The sequence below is a fragment of the Lithobates pipiens genome, unplaced genomic scaffold, assembly GCF_037356315.1.
Source record: "Lithobates pipiens isolate NorthernLeopardFrog02 unplaced genomic scaffold, aLitPip1_a1.2 Scaffold_92, whole genome shotgun sequence".
Classification (NCBI taxonomy): Eukaryota; Metazoa; Chordata; class Amphibia; order Anura; family Ranidae; genus Lithobates; species Lithobates pipiens.
The window spans coordinates 193,550-210,600 of record NW_027507915.1 but is presented as its reverse complement, the minus strand read 5'-3'; positions in this window follow the sequence as shown (position 1 = coordinate 210,600).

The following is a 17,051-nucleotide window of genomic DNA, read 5'->3' as shown; positions in this document are numbered from 1 at the left end:
AAATTCGTACATTCGTAAATTTGTATATTTGCACATTCGAGAAAGTCTGAAATGCTGAAATCTGAAATAATATTTAACTAATAATAACTTTCTATTACTAACTATTAAATTATAGGTATTGTAATTTCCTTTCAAATTTGGCTGCTAGTAAACATAACAAATGCTAATTTATCCGAAATAACGCATGCAGTATCCAAACGAATATAACGTAATGAATTAATAATAATAAATAACAATAATTATAATAAAAACTTTTTATTATTATTATTTATTATTCATTTGTTGCGTTCCATTTGTTTAGATGCGGAATTCGTTATTTCGGATGATTCGTAACTTGGGATAAATTCGTATTTGTTACGTTCACTAACAGCCAAATTTGAAAGGAAATTACAATACCTATAATTTAATAGTTACTATTTCAGGTTTTCAAATTTTTGGGATCTAGAATTTCCAAATTTCCAAATTTTTGAATTTACGAATATACCAATTTACAAATATACAAATTTTCGAATTTATGAATGTATGAATTTATGAATGTACGAATGTGCGAATTTACCAATTTACCAATTTATGAATGTACAAAATGTATTAATGTACGAAATTTATGAATGTACGAATTTATGAATGTACGAATTTAAGAATTTACGAATGTATGAATTTAGCAATGTACGAATTTACAAATGTATGAATGTATGAATTTACGAATGTATGAATTTACAAATTTATGAATGTACGAATTTACGAATATATACATTTTCTAATTTACGAGTGTATGAATTTATGAATGTACGAATGTGGGAATCTACGAATTTACGAATGTACGAATTTATGAATGTACGAATTTTACAAATGTATGAATGTACGAATTTACGAATGTACGAATTTATGAATGTACGAATTTATGAATGTACAAATTTCCAAATTTATGAATGTATGAATTTCCGAATGTAAGAATTTATGAAAGTATGAATTTATGAATGTACGAATGTACGAATTTTACGAATTTATGAATGTACGAATTTACGAATGTATGAATGTACGAATTTATGAATGTACGATTTTACGAATATATGAATTTACGAATGCACTAATTTATGAATTTTCGAATTTACGAATGTGCGAATGTACGAATTTATGAATGTACGAATTTACGAATGTATGAATTTACGAATGTATTAATGTACGAATGTGCACATGTACGAATTTATGAATGTACGAATTTACAAATGTAAGGATTTACGAATTTACAGTATGAATTTACGAATGTACGAATTTATGAATTTAAGAATTTACGAATTTACAAATGTATGAATTTACGAATGTATGAATGTATGAATGTGCGAATGTACGAATTTACGAATGTATGAATTTCTGAATGTATGAATTTATGAATGTACGAATTTACAAATATAAAAATTTTCTAATTTAAGAATGTACGAAATTATGAATGTACGAATTTATGAATGTATGAATTTACAAATGTACGAATTTATGAATTTCCGAAAGTACGAATTTATGAATTTCCGAATGTACTAATTTACGAAGGTATGAATTCATGAATTTCCGAATGTACGAATTTCCGAATGTATGAATTTAGCAATGTACGAATTTACGAATGTATGAATGTACGAATGTGTGAATGTATGAATGTACGAATTTCCGAATGTGCGAATTTATGAATGTATGAATTCACAAATTTATGAATGTACGAATTTAAGAATATACAAATTTTCTAATTTACGAGTGTATGAATTTATGAATGTACGAATGTGAGAATGTACGAATTTACGAATGTACAAATTTATGAATGTACGAATGTACGAATTTATGAATGTATGAATTCACAAATTTATGAATGTACGAATTTAAGAATATACAAATTTTCTCATTTACGAGTGTATGAATGTACGAATGTGCGAATGTATGAATGTACGAATTTATGAATATACGAATTTATGAATGTATGAATTCACAAATTTATGAATGTACGAATTTAAGAATATACAAATTTTCTAATTTACGAGTGTATGAATTTATGAATGTACGAATGTGAGAATGTACGAATTTACGAATATACAAATTTATGAATGTACGAATTTACGAATGTATGAATTTACGAATGTACGAATTTATTAATTTATAAATGTAGGAATTTATGAATTTACGAATTTATGAATTTATGAATTTACGAATGTACGAATTTATGAATTTATGAATGTACGAATTTATGAATGTACGAATTTACGAATGTATGAATTTACGAATGTACGAATTTATGAATTTATGAATGTAGAAATTTATGAATGTATGAATTTAAGAATTTACGAATTTACGAATGTACGCATTTATGAATTTAAGAATTTACGAATTTACGAATGTATGACTGTGCGAATGTACGAATTTACGAATGTACGAATTTATGAATGTATGAATTTACGAATGTATGAATGTACGAATTTACAAATATACAAATTTTCTAATTTAAGAATGTATGAATTTATGAATGTACGAATGTGCAAATGTACGAATTTCCGAATGAACGAATTTATGAATTTCCGAATGTGTGAATGTACGAATTCATGAATTTATGAATGTACCAATTTCCGAATGTAAGAATTTATGAATTTACGAATGTACGAATGTATTAATGTACGAATGTGTGAATGTACGGATTTATGAATTTACGAATGTACGAATTTACGAATGTATGAATTTATGAATGTATGAATTTACGAATGTATGAATGTACGAATTTACAAATATACAAATTTTCTAATTTAAGAATGTATGAATTTATGAATGTATGAATGTGCAAATGTACGAATTTACAAATATACAAATTTATGAATTTCCGAATGTGTGAATGTACGAATTCATGAATTTATGAATGTACCAATTTCCGAATGTAAGAATTTATGAATTTACGAATGTACGAATGTACAAATGTATTAATGTACGAATGTGTGAATGTACGGATTTATGAATTTACGAATTTACGAATGTATGAATTTATGAATGTATGAATTTACCAATGTACGAATATAGGAATTTACAAATATACAAATTTTCTAATTTACCAATGTATGAATTTATGAATGTGTGGATGTGCGAATGTACGAATTTACGAATGTAAGGATTTACTAATTGCGATCATAATGAATGACCCGAAAAATGAAAAAAAAAAAAAAAACAATTGAAACGAAAACGACAAATTTTTTGGCAATGCACATGTCTACTAATTTCCTTTTCGGAGATATCAGGCTCGTTTTTTTCATCATTGTGGTTAGTGGATCACCAAAGGGTTGCTCATGAGGTGGATTGGTGACAGTATTCAGAATAGGACCTTTGCTGTCTCATATTTCTGATGATATAGCGGCACCGTACACGGCTTTAAGGACTATCGCATGGACTGCTTATCAAACTCACCTCCCGAGTTTTCTATGTTTATAGCTCACACTATTGCTTTTATTCATTTTAGTTATTAGCGCTGTTAATACTGAGGTTTATTTTTGCATATGTTTTATATCTTGTGATTTTTATAATAACTGCTCAGTTCCCGATTTTCATCTTTTGAGCGCTGGGTTTGGTCGCACTTGTGACTAATTTTTTTGATTAGATGTAACGATATACGTAACTCATAAGATAAGTAATTGAACTGAACAAACAGTGAGAGAGAACACAATCCAACTTCCCAGACACAATGCGCCTCTGACCCGTAACATTGGAGTGGCGGTATACCTGTCCACCCCGCGCAGTGCTTTGAAAAAGTATTCATACCCCTTGAAATTTCCCACATCTTGTCATGTTACAACCAAAAACATAAATGTATTTTATTGGGATTTTACGTGATAGACCAACACAAAGTGACACATAATTGTGAAGTGGAAGGAAAATGATAAAAATAAATATGTTAAAAGTGTGGGGGGGAGGGGGCATTTGTATTCTGCCCCCTTTGCTCTGATACCCCTAACTACAATCTAGAGGAACCAATTGCCTTCAGAAGCTACCTAATTTGTAAATAGAGTCCACCTGTGTAATGTAACCTCAGTATAAATACAGCTGTTCTGCGAAGCCCTCAGAGGTTTTTTAGAGAACCTTTGTGAACAAACAGCATCATGAAGACCAAGGAACACACCAGACAGGTCAGGGATGAAGTTGTGGAGAAGTATAAAGCAGGGTTAGGTTATAAAAACATATCCCAAGCTTTGAAGAACTCACGGAGCTCTGTTCAATCCATCATCGGAAAATGGAAAGAGTATGGCACAACTGCAAACCTACCAAGACATGGCCGTCCACCTAAACTGACCGGGCCGGGCAAGGAGAGCATTCATCAGAGAAGCAGCCAAGAGGTCCATGGTAACTCTGGAGGAGCTGCAGAGATCCACAGCTCAGGGGGGAGAATCTGTCCACAGGACAACTATTAGTCGTCTCTCCACAAATCTGCCCTTTATGGAAGAGTGACAAGAAGAAAGGCATTGGAGAAAGAAAGTCATAAGAAGTCCTGTTTGTAGTTTGTGAGAAGCCATGTGGGGGAGGGGGTAGCAAACATGTGGAAGAAGGTGATCTGGTCAGAGGAGACCAAAATTCTACTTTATGGCCTAAAAGCAAAACGCTATGTGTGGGGAAACTAACACTGCCCATCCCCCTGAACACACCATCCCCACCGTGAGACATGGTGGTGGCAGCATCATGTGGTGGGGATGCTTTTCTTCTTAATGAGAACTGCCCAGGGGCCCCCGCTGCATGAGGGGCCCCTGCACTTTACCTGTCCCCTTGTTCTGCTCCTTCCCAAGCTCCTGAATACATATATTTTTCTGGGCCCCGTCAGTTCAATAGAGGGGCCCAGAAGGTGGGAGCTGAGGGACTATTTTTTTATTTTCAGGGCGGATGGTACACCATCCTGTGCCCAGCCGCATGCTCTAGAGTTACCGGTTGCATGGTCAGATGCTATTGGAGCTGCAGCTCCAGGCCTCTCCCCCAATATAGGCCCATGCCAGGGGTTTATCTGTGTTCCGTCCTGAAGGAAGAGGAGCCCTCTGGGCACACATGGAGGAGACAAATGTCACGCGCTGCAGACCTTTCTCTGCCGAAGTCTCCTATCACCAGATCTCTTCCACTCACACAGATCCTCGGTGTCCCGGAGCTGCAGGCATCTGTCTGGGGGAGGGGCGCTGATGTCATCCGAACCAGCAGGAGCCCGGGGAGGAAGGACATCTCCCATACTGGTGAGAATAGACGAGGTCAGTAAACTTATTAAGGAGGAAGGATTGTGCAGAAACCGACCTGGGTGGGTGTAATGACAGACTGCCGCTACCCTCCCTCCATGTAATGTGCTCTCTTCTGCCCACTATGCCATGTGCAGTGCCATGAAGTGCCCACTATGTCATATGCAGTGCCCACCATGTCATGTACAGTTCCTACCAGGTAATGTGCAGTGCCCACGATGCCATGTGCATTGCCCACCATGTAATGTGCTGTGCCATGCAGTGTCCACCATGTCGTGCAGTGCACACCATGTAATTTGCTGTGTTGTGCCCACCAAGTCATGTGCTGCATCATGCAGTGCCTACCATGTAATGTGCTGTCATGTGCCGTGCATTGCCCACCACTTCATATGCCATGCAGTATCCATAATGGAACGTGCTGTGCAGTGCCCACCATTTAATGTCCTGTGCCCACCATATAATGTGCTGTGCTGTGTCATTCTATGCCCACCATGTCAAGTGTAGTGCCCACCATGTCATGTGCTGTGCCATGCAGTGTCCACCATGTCATGTGCTGTGCCATGCAGTGTCCACCATGTCATGTGCAGTACCCACTACATGATATGCTGTGCCTGCCATATAATGTGCTGTGCTGTGCCCACTTGTAATGTGTAGTGCACACCAGGTAATGTGCTCAGCTGTGCCCCTCATCTCACGTGACATGCCCACCATATAAGGTGCTGTGCTCACCGAATGCATGTGCTGCATTATGCAGTACCAGCCATGTCATGTGCTGTGCCCTCCCTCTCACCCCCTCTCTCTCTCTCACCCACTTCCCTCTCACCCCCTCCCTCTCATCCCCTCTCTCTCTATCACCCCCTCCCTCTCACCCCCTCTCTCTCTATCACCCCCCTCCCTCTCATCCCCTCTCTCTCTATTACCCCCCTCCCTCTCACCCCTCTCTCTATCACCCCCTCTCTCTCACCCACTTCCCTCTCACCCCCTTCCCTCTCATCCCTTCCCTCTCATCCCCTCTCTCTCTATCACCCCCTCCCTCTCACCCCCTTTCTCTATCACCCCCCTCCCTCTCATCCCCTCTCTCTCTATCACCCCCCTCCCTCTCACCCTCTCTCTCTATAACCCCCCTCCCTCTCACCCCCTCTCTCTATCACCCCCCTCCCTCTCACCCCCTCTCTCTATCACCCCCTTCCTCTCATCCCCTCTCTCTCTATCACCCCCTTCCTTTAACCCCCTCTCTCTCTATTACTCCCTCCCTCTCACCCCCTCCCTCTCATCCCCTCCTCTCTATCACCCCCTCCCTCTCACCCCTCTCTCTATCACCCCCCTCCCTCTCATCCCCTCTCTCTCTATCACCCCCCTCCCTCTCACCCTCTCTCTCTATAACCCCCCTCCCTCTCACCCCCTCTCTCTATCACCCCCCTCCCTCTCATCCCCTCTCTCTCTATCACCCCCTCCCTCTCACCCCCTCTCTCTATCACCCCCCTCCCTCTCATCCCCTCTCTCTCTCTCTATCACCCCCTTCCCTCTCACCCTCTCTCTCTATCACCCCCTCTCTCTATCACCCCTCCCTCTCACCCCCTCTCTCTATCACCCCCCTCCCTCTCATCCCCTCTCTCTCTATCACCCCCCTCCCTCTCATCCCCTCTCTCTCTATCACCCCCTTCCTTTAACCCCCTCTCTCTCTATTACTCCCTCCCTCTCATCCCCTCCCTCTCATCCCCTCCTCTCTATCACCCTCTCTCTCTCTCTTTAATTTAATTTGTTTTAACAAAAAATGTTTGTGTTTTCATGTTATTTATATTAATAAAAAGGCACACTAAAATACTCAGTCCCGGGCCCATAATGCTCTTAATCCGACCCTGGTGTCGGTGTTTTGTGGAGTGATCTGTAAAGTGCTGCTCTGCTCTTTCAGGTGCCAGGAATGATATAAGAGAGCTGACAGAGAGGGAGCAGTAAAACCAATATGAGTGGAGCGGCGGTGGCGGCGGCGGTGGTGGCGGCAGCGGATTGCGCAGCAGGCACTGAGCAGCGCACAGTGAGTGAGGTGTCACACCTGTTGTGATATCCTAAAAAAAATTTGCAAGGAAAAAGCCACCCCCAACAAGCATGGGACTTTTAAAGCAACTTGGTAAAGTAATCAAAGAATGCGTATATATATATATATATATATATATATATATATATATATATATATATATAAAAAGTAACAACATTTTATTAAGATATTATTGAAAAACTTCTAGGTGCATACATCACCAATAGAAACATGAACTGGATAGAAAAAAGCAATGCAGTTGGTATGGTTGAGAACTGTTGATCTCCTGTGTACTACACCCGACGCGTTTCAGGATTTCAGTGTTGATTCCCTTCATCAGGGGAGTTTCTTTCAGGAGAAAAAAAGCAAATAACAATATATAATAAAACATAATAGAAGTCTGAGTATATGAGACCCATGGGGCAGAGAGTGAGCATTGGTGGGGATGGAAAAAGGGGGAGAAAGAAAACACTCACCAAATCTATACCGAATGGACCCCTCTTTGATAAAACAGATGACCAGACCAAACAAGCTTTATGGATATGAGATTTGAATCTTCTAAAGAAATGTATCAGAATTCAAGTAGGTCAAAGAATGATGGCAGTTCACTTGTTAGTGGCCCACTGTCGATGGAGCCAAAAAACCAACACGAATTGTAGACAGACCCAAAATTTCTGAAATGATACAATACACGTGCCTTTTTTTAACAACTTATAGTTAAAAAATAGGAAAGGAAAGAGGCAAAACTCCTTCCAAAATGATAGGATTTTTATGGAGATGGTATGCCTGTTATAAAGGTGAGCAACAAAGACAACAATTCATTAAAAAAAGGTATACATTTATTAAATAGTATCAAAAATAAAACTATTTATTTTTGATACTATTTAATACATTTTTACCTTTTTAATGAATTGTTGTCTTTGTTGCTCACCTTTATAACAGGCATACCATCTCCATAAAAATCCTATAATTTTGGAAGGAGTTTTGCCTCTTTCCTTTCCTATTTTTTAATCATTCCTAGGGATTGTGAGAACCTTGTCTGTTTCCGGAAATTGTCCAATTATTATATTCATATATTATTATTATTATTATTATTATTATTCAGGATTCATATAGTGCCAACAATTTACGCAGCGCTTTACAATATAAAAGGAGACAATACAGTTACAATACAATACAGTTACAATACAACAAAATACAAGAGGATTAAGAGGGCCCTGCTCAGAAGAGCTTACAATCTAATATATTCTAACATCATATAGTTTTAGGATAGTCATCCACACAGGACAGCAGGGGCTCTATGGTTTGTCAAAGCGTGTGACATGGCTGGTGCTGACTTTGCTGTGGATGTTGTGTGGGGTACAATCTGTAACCAGGGGCGGACTGACCATTTGGGCACTCGGGCACTGCCCGAGGGCCCCATGCCACTAAGGGGCCCCATCAGGGTTGCCGGCCTCAATAAAACCAGGGACAGTATGTAAAAATCTGTGTTTTTTTTTTTTTAAATCCCAAGGGTATACATGCCCGGCCTCTCCAGTACCTTTTCAGTGTGTGTGTGTGTATTCTGTGTGTGTATATTGTGTGTCTCTGTGTGTATACTGTATATGTGTGTGTGCATACTGTGTGGGGGCCCCATAATCTCCTATTAGACATGTGCAAAAGGAAAAAAATTGTTTCGTTTCGTTTTAATTTGTTAATTAATTAATTTTGTTTAGTTATATTCGTTAAATTCGTTTTCGGATTTCGTTTTCTACCGAATTCGAAAAAATCGGCCACATTCGAAAATATTTCAACCAAATTCGAAAATATTTCTACCGCATTCAAAATGATTTCAAAATGATTCGAAACTATTTCAACCGGATTCGAAAATATTTTGCGACCCGAATTTAGGGCCATGTATCTTGGGGTCACTTGGTGCTAAAAAAAAACAAATTTGGATATGTTGTAGTGCTAGTTCTATTGTGTTTGCATACCATATTTGGTGTTTCTAGCTATAAGTGGCCCCCGAGATACGTGGCCCCAAAATGTAATTCTCTACTGCAGAAAAGTGCTCGACATTTTGTGACCCCACTTTGGGGCCATGTATCTCGGGGTCACTTGGTGCTAGAAACCCCAAATTTGTATATGTTGTAGTGCTAGGAGTACTGTGTTTGCATACCTAATTTGGGGTTTCTAGCTATAAGTGACCCCGAGATATGTGGCCCCAATTCAGGTCGCAAAATGTAATTCTCTGCTGCAGAAAAGTGCTTGACATTTTGTGACCCCAATTTGGGGCCATGTATCTCGGGGTCACTTGGTGCTAGAAACCCCAAATTTGGAGATGTTGTAGTGCTAGTTCTATTGTGTTTGCATACCAAATTTGGTATTTCTAGCTATAAGTGGCCCCCGAGATACGTGGCCCCAATGTCGGGTCACAAAATGTAATTCTCTGCTGCAGAAAAGTGCTTGACATTTTGTGACCCCACTTTGGGGCCACGTATCTCGGGGTCACTTGGTGCTAGAACCCCCAAATTTGGAGATGTTGTAGTGCTAGGTCTACTGTGTTTGCATACCTAATTTTGGGGTTTCTAGCTATAAGTGGCCCCCGAGATATGTGGCCCCAACTTTGGGTCACAAAATGTAATTTTTCTAATTTGATTCAAATTTCATCCGAATTCGGCTGAATTCGTTAGCATTGTAATTTGGTAATTCGGATGCATCCGAATGTCCGAATAATGAAAATTCGTCCAAATTTCGATTCGGAACGAAACTAGATGCACATGTCTATCTCCTATTGCCTGGGGGCCCCATAATCTACTATTGCCCAGGGGCCCCATAATCTCCTATTGCCCGGGGGCCCCATAATCTTCTCCTATTGCCCGGGGCCCCATCAGTTGTCAGTCCGCCTCTGTCTGTAACACACAGGACAGCTATAAATGAACAAAGTCAGCACCCGACAGCCATGTGACACACTTTGACGAAGCCATAGAGCACCCCCGCTGTCCTGCGGATGTCTAAAAAGTGCTCCTCCTCTTGGCAGAAAAAAGCTTTTACAGGCGCCGAGCTCGTGGGCGTTAATGCATTTCATTGGCCAGAATAATAATTTATTCTGGTCATTGAAATGAATTAATGCTCAAGTGCTAAACGCCTGTAAATGTGCCCAAACGCTTGTGAAAACATCAGACACTTTTCCAAGCGCCACATTTACACGTGTCAAGCATTTTTTCTGCCAAAACGCTGCTGCTCCTTGAATGCACTGGCCCTGGGTTTTTTTTTTCTCTTGCCTGTAAAAAGGGAATGCTCCGATCGGACATACTCCGATCATGTGTAGCCTACTCCGACGGACAAAGTGCCACGCATGCTCAGATCAAATTCCTAGACCAAAGCTATTGGCTACTAGCCTGAACGTAGTCCCGTCGTAACGAAATAACGTCATCACGTTCTGTACAAACGGATTTTCCGACAACTTTGTCCGACCGTGTATATGCAACAGTTTCGAACAAAATCCGTCTGACAAAATCCAACGGATTTGTTTGTCAGAATGTCCGACCCGTGTGTACAAGGGCTTAGACTTTCAAATCAATTTACAGCAATCAGGCGAGTGATCGGCAGATACAACAGGCTTCATCTGTTCTCATGTACTGTAGGTGCTCCTTTGCAATCCACAACTCCCAGGAGCCCTCAGGATAAAGTCAACATTTTTGGCAGGGAGCTCAATGATCTCATCGGTCCCTTAGGTACTCAAAGACTAATAACTAATGTTTAGCATTCACTAAAAGTGGAAATAACACCTTCCATATTTCTTAGCCTCAGAAGTTTCTTTTAGCTGTGATTATCCTAAATGTATTAACATTTATGATCTTTTTTTTTATTTTAGTTTTAGTTTTCGAGCATGAGAAAGGATAAGAACCCCTGTCAGGAATTTACTGTAGAGTGTAGGGCAGGAGAAGGGAACCTCGGCTCTCCAGCTGTTTTGAAACTACAAATCCCAGCATGCCTCTGCCTCTAGGAGTCATGCCTGTGATTGTTAGGGTCTTGCAATGTCTCATGGGAGTTGTAGTTTCAAAACAGCTGGAGAGCCAAGGTTCCTTACCCCCGGTGTAGGGATTTGTTTAAAGAGATTTCCCCTCACTTCCTGTCCTGCTGACCACAGTTTGACCAGACAAGACGTGAAAGAATAGGGTTTCTCAAATAGGGTTCGTGGAGCCCTAGGGTTCCTCCAGAGGATACAAAAGGTTCCTTGAGCAATGAGCAATTTTTGTCTCTCAGATAAGTTCCCACTGACGCCATTGATCTTTTTAGCTATCTGTAAGAGGGTAACTCTTCTTCCTAATGACTACAAGTGTAAGCCCTTGTACACACGGTCGGAGATTCCGACAACCAAATCCGTCGGATTTTGTCCGTCGGATTTTGTCCGTCGGATTTTGTCCGTCGGATCTTGTCTGAAACTGTTGCATACACACGGTCGGACAAAGTTGTCAGAAAATCCGATCATTCAGAACGTGATGATGTAATTTCGTTACGACGGGACTATGTTCAGGCTAGTAGCCAATAGCTTTGATGTAGGAATTTGATCTGAGCATGCATGGCACTTTGTCCGATCGGAATTCTCTACACATGATCGGAGTATGTCCTATCGGAGCATTTTGTCGGAAAATATTTCCAGTAAGTTGGAAAATTTGGTCCGACGGATATTCCGACGGAAACAGTCCGATGCAGACCACACACAGTCGGAATATCCGACAAAACGGTCCGATAGGACGCATTCCGATGTAATCTCCGACCGTGTGTACAAGGGCTAAGGAGCATTCTTCCCATTGACCATCACACTCATGTATCATGAGTTGTAGTTTTTTTCCTTCATCTGAATCAACTACGGGTATATATGATTCTGTATACGTTCTATATATTCTTTTTATTTTTCATTTTGAACTGGGTCGATTTGTATCTTTTTTTCCACCTAATTATGTAACTTAAGAAAAGGTTTTGGTTGGACACACACTTTAGCTTGACAATTAACCTTCTAAATCAGCGTTTCTAAACCAGGTTTCCATAGATCCTTAGGGTTCATCCAGAGGTTGTTAGGGGTTCCTTGAGCAATTTCTCAGATAAGTTCCCACTGACACCGTTGGCCTTTTTAGCCATCTGTAAGGGGGTAACTCTTCCCAATGACCACAAGTGTAAGGACCATTCTTCCCAATGACCACAAGTGTAAGGACCATTCTTCCCAATGACCACAAGTGTGAGGACCATTCTTCCCAATGACCACAAGTGTAAGGACCATTCTTCCCAATGACCACAAGTGTGAGGACCACTCTTCCCAATGACCACAAGTGTGAGGACCATTCTTCCCAATGACCACAAGTGTGAGGACCATTCTTCCCAATGACCACAAGTGTAAGGACCATTCTTCCCAATGACCACAAGTGTAAGGACCATTCTTCTCAATGACCACAAGTGTAAGGACCATTCTTCCCATCGACCATCACACTAATGTATCATGAGTTGTCGTTTTTTGCTATCCTCAGAATCAACCGAGGGGGTGTATACGGTTCTGTATATGGAGGTTGTCTCTTTATTTTTTTATCTTGAACTGGGTGGATTTGTGTCTTTTTTTCCACCTGACTAACTATGTAACTTAAGAAAAGGTTTTGGTTGGATACACATATTAGCTTGACACTTAACCTTCTAAATCAGGGCTTCTAAACCAGGTTTCCATGGATCCTTATGCCGTGTACACACGACCGTACTTTTCGACTGACTGAATTCCGTCAGACGTTTGGATGGAGTTTCGATGGACTTCCGTCGAATCAGACTTGTCTACACACCAAAGTCTGATGTATTTGACCATGATGACGTACGACCAGACTAGAATAAGGAAGTTCATAGCCAATAGCCAATAGCTGCCCTAGCGTCGGTTTTCGTCCGTTGGACTAGCATACAGACAAACAGATTTTTCAACCGGACTCGAGTCCGTCTGAAAGATTTGAAACATGTTCTAAATCTAAAGTCCATCTAATTTTTCGACAGCAAAGGTCCGATGAAGCCCACACACGGTCAAAATGTCTGATGGGTTTGTTCCGTCGGACCTTTGCTGTCGACAAGTACGGCCATGTGTACACGGCATAAGGGTTCATCCAGAGGCTGCTAGGAGTTCCTTGAGCAATTTCTCAGATAAGTTCCCACTGACACCATTGGCCTTTTTAGCTATCTGTAAGCAGGGCTGGGCTGGGACAAAAATTTGGCCCTGGACTTCATCCAGACCGGCCCACTTTAATTTTGCAAACACGCAAAAAACAGTATATAAACTGTACGCAATTGGGTAAAAAAGCCCCTAGAGAGCCCCCCTTACATCAGGGTCCCCAGAGAGCCCCTCCTTACATCTGGCTCCCCAGAGAGCCCCCCACTTACATCAGGGTCCCCAGAGAGCCCCCCACTTACATCAGGGTCCCCAGAGAGCCTCCCCTTAAATCAGAGTCCCCATATAGCCTTCCCCTTACATCAGGGTTCCCAGAGAGCCCCTCTTACATCAGAGTCCCCAGAGATCATCCACCTTACATCAGGGTCCCTAGAGAGCCAACCCCTTACATCCGGGTCCCCGCAGAGCCCCTCCCCTTACATCCGGGTCCACAGAGAGCCTCTCTCTTACATCAGGTTGCCCAGAGAGCCTCCGGCTTACATCAGGGTCCTCAGAGAGCCCCTTCTTACATCAGGTCACCAGAAAGAGGGCAGGTAGTGGGCTGGGACCCTGTGGTTGGGGACTCCTGGACTGACTCGGGGCTATGGGCCCCAGATTCGAGGCTATAGCCCCAAAATTCCTCCCCAGTGATGCCACTGGCTGTCACTGAAACCGGCCCACTGAGCCATCGGCCCACCGGGAAACTCCCTGTAGTCCCTATGGCCAGTACATGCCTGTCTGTAAGGGGGTAACTCTTCCCAATGACCACAAGTTTAAGGAGGATTCTTCCCACCGACCATCACACTAATGTATCATGAGTTGTAGTTTTTTTGCCTTCCTCTGAATCAACTGATTCAGGGAGGGGAGAGGAGGAGTTGCCTTGGCAGCCCGAGTGGAAGCGGGAGCTCTGTACCTGTCAAAACGAGATACCCACTCCCCTCCCAAAAAAAATTACATGCCAAATCTGGCATGCCAGGGGGTGAGGCATTGCAGAACTTATGCCATGTACACACAATATGATTTTCCGACAACAAATGTTCGATTTGAGCTTGTTGTCAGAAAGTCCGACCGCGTGTATGCTCCATAGAACATTTGTTGGCAGATTTTCCGCCAACAAATGCTTGAGAGCAGGTTCTCAAGTTCCGAGCGTGTGTACACAATTCCGACGCACAAAAGTCCACGCATGCTCAGAATCAAGCAGAAGAGCCTCACTGGCTATTGAACTTCATTTTTCTCGGCTCGTCGTTACGTGTTGTATGTCACTGCGTTCCTGACGTTCGGGATTTCCGACAACATTTGTGTGACCGTGTGTATGCAAGACGAGTTTGAGCCAACATCCTTCGGAAAAAAAATCCACGGTTTTGTTGTTGGAAAGTCCGATCGTATGTACATAGCCTAACAGTTACAAGATAAAATAGCTCTTGCCAATACCATGTCATTGATTTAAAGCAGCTGTGCAAAGTAAAGTAAAAAAACCTGAAAACATGGCCCGTTGGGAGTACTTGAGGACTGAGGTTGAGAACCACTTGTCTAGGGGATGTCTTTTTAGGCTTTTTTTATTTCTGAAGAACTTGGATATTATAGATTACTCCAACATGCTGAATATTTTCAAGGGGACACTCTACTTTGCTATGCAGGGTCAAGTATAGATGGCAGAACTGAGTCCTTTTTAAAAGCTATTTGGGTCAGAACTGCCACTGGCTCTTCCACCCAAAGGAAACAGCACACACTAGGAACCTGAGCTCAGGTCAGTACTCACAATGTCACAGGATCCCTGGTTGCCTCCTTTCAGGATCCACCGGACACTCTTCAGTGAGGGAGAGGTTAATGCTCACAGTGCTACAGGATAGCCAGACCCTTTTCAACTTCCACGCACTCTTCAATAAGCTCTCCAGACTAGGTCCTTATGTGAAATTCTTTGATTTGCACCAGAAGAGGATCTTTAGAAGTAGCCCCCCCACCCCCACCCCCGTTTTCCCCTGCTATGCCACAGCTGGGAACTCAATGAAAATGCAGCAAACTCCAGCAGTCTGCCCAGGGGGGTAAAGCCCCTCAGGCTGGGAACTCCTCCAGTAGGACATGATACTGGCTGCTCCAGGCCTCAGACTATTTATGTGCTTTTCAGCCACCTACTGGGCACACCTCTCCAGGAATTGGCTGAAGTACCATACATTTGCAGACTGCTCATTTGCCTTTCCAGCCCACTATGTTCTAGAAAAGTCTAGAATGCAGGGGGGAATAATCAAACCTGCAACCTGTGAAACATAGAACAGCCCAAAGCAATCAACAACTGCTCCACTGACTACAGAGGAGCCAAAAATAATAACATTTGTCTAGCAACCTAACTAGGAGGGGGCTACAAGTGGAACTGGACTTTAAATGACCCCACAATGGACTATGCCTATGTAGCTATGCATTACAGAAAAGCATAACATATTTTATGTAGTGCACCCCCTGGGGAGCCGCAAGTAGAATGGGATCCCCCACCCTGCATAGAAAGGCACACCGAATTATTCACAGTCTCCCAGAGTCAGAAAACAGACCAGTACTTTGTTTTGTTATTTTATTGAGGGATTAGAACTTGGATGGGTAAGGTGGTAATATGGGATGCCCACTTGACTTCAGAACCTCGTCAGGAAAAACTTCTCCTCTGTACAAACTATATACACTCCTCACATCCTCCAGCACACTTGCTTGCAGAAAAACCAAGCTGAAACTTTAATGGCTCTGACCAGACACTCAGCCAGTTCAAAGCAAAAGCCCTTTACAGGCAGGGACCCTGGGTCCCTTGGTTGTGCAGCGAAGTCCAGTGTCCCCCTTACACCCTTGTGGCTACTGATCTCAGCACCACCTCTTCATGCACTGCCAGCCCACCTAGCTGCAGCTGCCCCTTTCACTAGCCCTCCTAGCAACTTCTCCACAGTCCTCCCAGACTGACACTCTCTGTCTCCACAGTCCTCCCAGACTGCTCTCTCACCAGCCCACCCAGCAGGCTTCTCAGGAGACCACCTGTACATGCTGACCTTCTCCCGCTGTCCTCTGCTTGCTCCCATGCCTCCAGGAAGGATTTCCTCCCTGTGTTGTAAAGGGTCACACCAGCACCCGAGCCCCAGGCCTGAGGTCACCCCCCCCCAACAGGGAACATCCTCAAGGGCCACCAACAGCCTCCTCAGCACTCCTTCTTCATCTTCCACCCGACTACCCCCCTGCTGGCATAACCCATTAGTCATGAGGTGTATGCCCCCTGCCAGCCCACTTGCTCCCACCAGCCAATCTCTCTGCTGGAGATTGGCTGGGGCTGTTATCAATACTCTAGTTAGCTCCTTCTAGACTCCACACTCTACTTCTGGAAGCTCTTCCAAGGTTCCAGAGAACAGGGGGAGTTACCAGGGGTGCTGCTTGCTGAGCCATCCATCCTCTGTGGGTCTCTCAGCCCTGACCCAGATTCAACCCAGGACTGGCTGTCAGCCAGGCCAAATTTTCCTATACTAAAAACGGTACATACCGTATTTATCAGCGTATAACACGCACTTAAAAGCAGGGGAAAATCATGGGTGCGTGTTATACGCCGATCCCCCGAAATTCTGAGCCTCTGGGCGGCTTTCAGCCGCCTTCGGCTCTTCAATGCGACTTT